The sequence below is a fragment of the Meleagris gallopavo genome, chromosome 7, assembly GCF_000146605.3.
Source record: "Meleagris gallopavo isolate NT-WF06-2002-E0010 breed Aviagen turkey brand Nicholas breeding stock chromosome 7, Turkey_5.1, whole genome shotgun sequence".
Lineage (NCBI taxonomy): Eukaryota > Metazoa > Chordata > Aves > Galliformes > Phasianidae > Meleagris > Meleagris gallopavo.
The window spans coordinates 8327012-8332907 of NC_015017.2; positions in this window are offsets into that span (position 1 = coordinate 8327012).

Below are 5896 nucleotides of genomic sequence, written 5' to 3' on the forward strand. Positions count from 1 at the left end.
TGTGTGTGTGTCTATGTATGTATGTATGTGTATATATAATTACACATACAAATTTTACCAGAAATGTAAAAAAAATGGTAGTTACTTTGTGAAATACAACAGCCAAAGGAAATAAAATACAGCTAGGTGTCCAAAATCTATGTAAAACAAGAGAATGTAATACATGAAAAAATAGATAAATCTGGGTTAGAATGCCAGTTTGGAACTTTGCATTATACGGTCACAATGGGGAGGATAATGCATTTTGTTTGTGCATCAGCCACAGAAATGTCTATAATAGGCAAGACACCACCAATAATATATTTCAGGAATATTTCTGTTCTGAAGAACATTAGCACGATTATGATTGTTAATAAGTTTATTAGAGTCTTATTCTGACAGTTTGCTGGTAAAGGCACCCATTCTTATCCTACTTGTATTAATTTTTATCCATAAATATGTTCAGAAGTCAACATCCCATCATTTCTTGAGATCGTTGTATGTATGTCACTCTGAAAGTAATGCCTACTATTTATTTCCTCTGAGTAAGGAAATCAATATGGTTATGAAAGTCTGCAAGGTCATCCAGAACGTGGCTTGTCTTTCAGGTCACTATTGCCACACCAAAATGCACCACCTGCCAGCTCACAATGCATTACTTTTAGAGTAGACATCATATGACTAATTTAGAATGTTTTCACCTCTATTTAAGTAATAAAAAGTAAATAAGTGAATTGGATCATAAATGTCATACACTAGCTTCATTGTACATAAATAGAGACTCTTTATCAGTGCTGTCAGCACAAGCATAGTCAATTTAGGGTTAAGTTTACAGCTGATCCTTTTTTACTTTCTTTCTTCGTTATTTGAAGGCTAATAAGATCACACGGAAATCTAAATCTATTTGAGAGGGAAGAACTCTCATGAAGCAAAGAGAACGTGTAATAGAGGACAGTGATTTTTTTGGGGGAATGAGTGGTATCTTTCATCTGTATTTAAGTAAATCATTTGTGCGTTTTTTATTAAGTGTCCATTGCTCTCCCCACTTCACCAGTGCAGCCTCATAAGATATTTTTGTGAGTTTTCATCACTATTTTTTCATCCCCTAATTGATGCAAAGTCCTTAATGGTTTGGCAGAGTTAATTAGAGAGCACATCCAGTTGCCAGCCCAGGAACACGAAGGAGAACAGATAATATAGGGTGGGGAATATGAATGAAGAAAGAATAAAAGAATGGAAAAATTATGTTGAAGAGCTTTAACATTTTTTTCCCAGAATAGGAGTAGTATATACTCACATCTACTCTTGAGTTTAATCACTTATAGTCTTGATTCTAAAAAGACAGACAAGAATGTATTTGGGGCTCTGAACTGCCTTGTTTGTGCATCATTATGCAGCACATTCTAGTAATATATGTCCATCCTGCCACAGGGAGCAGAAAATACTAGAAATCACTCACAATATGTATGGGGCAATTCTCTTAGAAACTATTATTGCTACTAAAATCATTGCAGATTCTTATTACAAGGCACATGCCTGATCAATAGCCTGCTTTTATTAGTTCTCTTACCAACCTTCTGATATATTAGACGTGACTGATAGAACTTAAAACAGTTAAAACAGAAATAACGCAGAAAATTTTCAAAGCATTGGTTTAAGTGGGAAACTTCAAGTAGCTGTGCTTTTCTGCTCTGTTTCTTGCAGCAGTCTAAAAATATTTTAATGAGTTCTGGTCTTGAGTTCAGAATCTGACAGCATGAGTAGACACAAACACAGAATAATTCTTTAAGACTTGTTTGTAATTCCACTGAAATGTTTCTCTGGACTTTTGTCTCTCTGTCTGTATATGGATCACACTCTTCCATAGTATCCACAAAAGAAAGGGACAGAGTATGATGGCTGGTCAGCATCAGGCTTATTACAAAGCTTGTAATGTTTCTTTGGATAATAATATAATATTTTTGTAATATATACATTTTATAATTATCACACAGTCCATACCATTTTTTGCCTGCTAGTGCAGCCATTAGAGAACAAGAGGCTTCAGATTTCCAGCTGGAGATCTCTCACAAGAATGGCATCAGCTGGACCTGAACCTGATTGCCTAATATGCTGAAAAAGAGAGAAACAAGAGCAGAAGGGTGGTTCAGTTCTTTTGTAGATGGAAGGTCTGCTGGTTGGAGTTAGCGTAAAGAGGATGGAACACTAAAAGTACTTGGTAGGCTTAGTGTGAGGCTGTAGGGCTTTTATGCCTCTTAGAAAATGCTTGCTGGGGTGGTTTCATATTATCTTAAATGTGTGGTAGACCTGCAAATACACTGAGTTTTAAGAATCAAAATAGTTCTTCTGAGTCAAGCATTGTGTGTGTTTTAGTTGCTCAACCTGATTTCTAGGAAATAAATGCTAATGCTTACAGTCGTAGCTTGTACTTATAGATCCACTGAAATCATTACGAACATGACCTTTTAAATATGAGCTAATGTTTCAAAAACTCCATTCTAAGACTTCTTAGGAATTTGTGGTTCTCAAGTCCTGTAGTAATACAAACCCAATACAAAACCAAACAACACAGTCCTGAATGAGGCTACAAATTTGCTGAATTTGGGATAAAAAAAATAAGTTTCTTTAAGGTCTAAATCCTTAAGTGCACCCCTTATCCTTTTGATGCTTACGTCTGCGTTGAAGATTTTCAGCTTCATATCACTATCAATTTCAATAGCGTGCTTTTACTTCGTCACGTCATTAATGGAAATATTGACTTAAATACAATGCAAGGTCAACCCCTTTACTATTAACTTCTCTGTAACATGATTATTCTCACTTTATATGACTTAACATTAGCTTTCCATTAGCTACAAGCTTACCTTCTATTCTTGTGATGTTTTTCAGCTTATCCCATAGGTTCTCATGAGATACTTACCAGGTCTGCACAAGCCCACAGAGTAGTTCTTCTCACTAAGGAAAGGTGGTAGCATGTTTTCATAGAATCATAGTATTGCAAGGCTGGAAACGACCTGCAAGATCATCTAGTCCGATTGTCCTCCTGTTACCATTGCTACCACAAGCATTTAAACCATATCTCATAGCTCCTCATCCAGCTGCCTCTTGAGCACTGCCAGGGATGGCAACTCCACCATCTCCCTGGGCAGGCCATTCCAGTGCCTGGCCACTCAGAAGAAGTTCTTCCTTATGTCTAACCTAAACCTCCTCTGATACAACTTGCAGCCGTTTCCTCAGGTCCTGTTTGTTGCCTGGGGGAAGAGAGCAAACCCCTCTTCATCCTAGCCTCCCTTCAGGAAGTTGTAGAGTGCAGTGAGGTCTCCCCTGAGCCTCCTCTTCTCCAGACTAAACAATCCCAGCTCCCTCAGCCACTCCTCAGATGATTTGTGCTCCAGACCCCTCACCAGTTTCATTGCCTTTCTCTGGACGTGCTCCAGGACCTCGATGTCTTTTTTGTAGTGAGGGGCCCCAAAACTGAACACAGTACTCAAGGTGCGGCCTCACCAGAGCTGAGTACAAGGGACGATCACCTCCCTGCTCCTGCTGGCCACACTATTTCTAATGCAGGCCAGGATCCCGTTGGCCCTTTTGGCCACCTGGGCACACTGTCAGCTCATGTTCAGCTGATCACCAACCAAAACCCCTAGGTCCTTTTCCTCTTCACAGTCATCCAGCCACTCAGTTCCAAGCCTATAACGCTGCATGGGATTTTTTTGGCCGATGTGGAGGATCTGATGCTTGGCCTCGTTGAACCTCATCTCATTCACCTCAACCTGTTGATCCAGCTTATCTAGATCCTTCTGAAGGGCCTCCCGACTGTCAGTCAGATTGACACTACCTCCTGTCCTTGGTGAATCAGTGATGTGCTTTATCTGTTGAATTTCGGTGACTTACGTCCTCTTATTCACTCCTTCAAAACTACTTTAAAGCTTTTCCTTATGAAATATTGAGTTTGACTTAATGAAACACAGTTCATGACTAACTGTATAACTAGAGCTGGTTAGTACTCGTACAGTTGTGCTAAGGCAAGTCCTACAAGTGCTGTCAAATGATGGATAGGTATGCAGTACTCTCTCTAAGTTACAGTACTACTTAACTTTAACAAACTGACTGTGAAAACATTAGCATGTGGGATTGGACCAAATAGCTAGAGTTACTATCTTTACCTGCTACCCACACTTTAGAACTAGCTGTTGCTTTTAAGCCTGTTCTTCTGCGCCCCAGCACTCTACCAGAGCATCTTTTTTTTAAGGAATACTGACATAATGTCCTTACCAAAAAAGAACTTAAGTTGGCTACAAGCCATGGCCTAGTATAAGACAAGATGGCTGACAAGGAAACTGCTGAACCAGAATATGGCACAGCTGGCAAACTGTGTAACCATAGGCATGCTAGAGCTCTGGGGCCTTAGTTTCCCCATTGCTCTGGAACAGTGGGCGTGCAAATATTCAAGATGTGCTTTGAGATTAATGCTGGTTAGTTATTAAGGAAACCGTTACTGAATGTTCTATCAGAAAATAGTAGCTGGATGTTTCCCAGAACCTTGAAGTGAAACTTTCTGGGGAGGTCTCAAGCCAGCCATTCAAAGAGGATGCATGAACAATGGATGCAGTTCATGCACCCACTCAGCGAGGTTGCTGCCTTTCTTCTCCAGACAGTATCTCCAAGTCTTTTCTTAGTTAAAAAGTCAAATCTCCTTCATTAAGTTTTCTTAGAGTTTAGCAAACTATAGCAGGAGTCAGTCTTAGATATGTCTCTATCCACATATTCCTATACATATATAAGTAACTTTTAAGATATAAGCTTCCAATGTTGTATTTTGAGAAAAGAAAGAATGGAAAAAGAGTGGAAACCACTAACTATGTAGTATCCTTGCAAGTTTAACATGACAACTTTCTGTAGTGTTTTTCCTGTTCCTGTTAAATTGGCCTTTTGAAGAAAAAGGGCTTGTGAGCTTTGCATGTTAAAGGCTAAACTTTTTATAGTGAATGTGATATTTTTAAGGCTTGAGGGAGATTGCAACTAAATTGAAAAGAATGCCATGTAGTCCTTGTGCAAGTCATTCACCTTGTAGAGCTCTAGGCTGAGAGAGCTCAAATGCCACTCTACATAACAAGCTCGAAAACACAAATTTAAATAGCAAGTGCAAACTCCACTTGGGAGCCTCAGTGAGGCATTTGTAGATTGCACAGCGTAAACGCCTAAACAATATTATCTGAAGAAAAAAAAAAGAAAAAAGAGAGTAATTCCTTTTTTTAAAGTGGTAACTCAGGGCCCACGTCTCAAAAGCATTTGAACATTTCAAGGACTATCTCTGTGCCAAAATGTTCTTAACTACAATAATTAAATTTTAAAAGGGATTGAGTACTTTTTTCAAATTCAAATTATTAGCTTAAAGTCTCACAAGAATAATAAAATGACATATGTATATTTTTGTCACTTCAGCTTTAGCAGAAAATATAATATTTGTGCTTTAAAGCTGAAAAGCTAATGCTTGCAGGCAAGTGATGTAGAGGATGTCGGAACAGCATCTTGGTGGCTCAGAAGGGTTGGGGAAGAACAAAATCTATAGCTCCTATCTCTAATGCTGATCAAATAAAAATATTTGGGACAGCGTAACTGTTCACTGGAGAAAGTTTCAACATGGACTAATAAATAGAAAGGCATCACATCCAGTCAATAAACTTGTTTGGTAGAAATCTTTAAGTGAAATGTCACAGACATTCAGCAACATGTTTTTCCAATCATTGTAACTTTCTCAGCTATGTTACAAAGCTGTAGTTAAAATTCAGCAGAAGTGTTTGCAGCTGATATGAACGTGTCTATGTTCAGTATGTTTTTTGTAATTTTTGAACAGAAAATGCGTTTTCAAAAATACGAAAGAATATTTGTTTGGGTTTTTTTGTTTGTTTGTTTT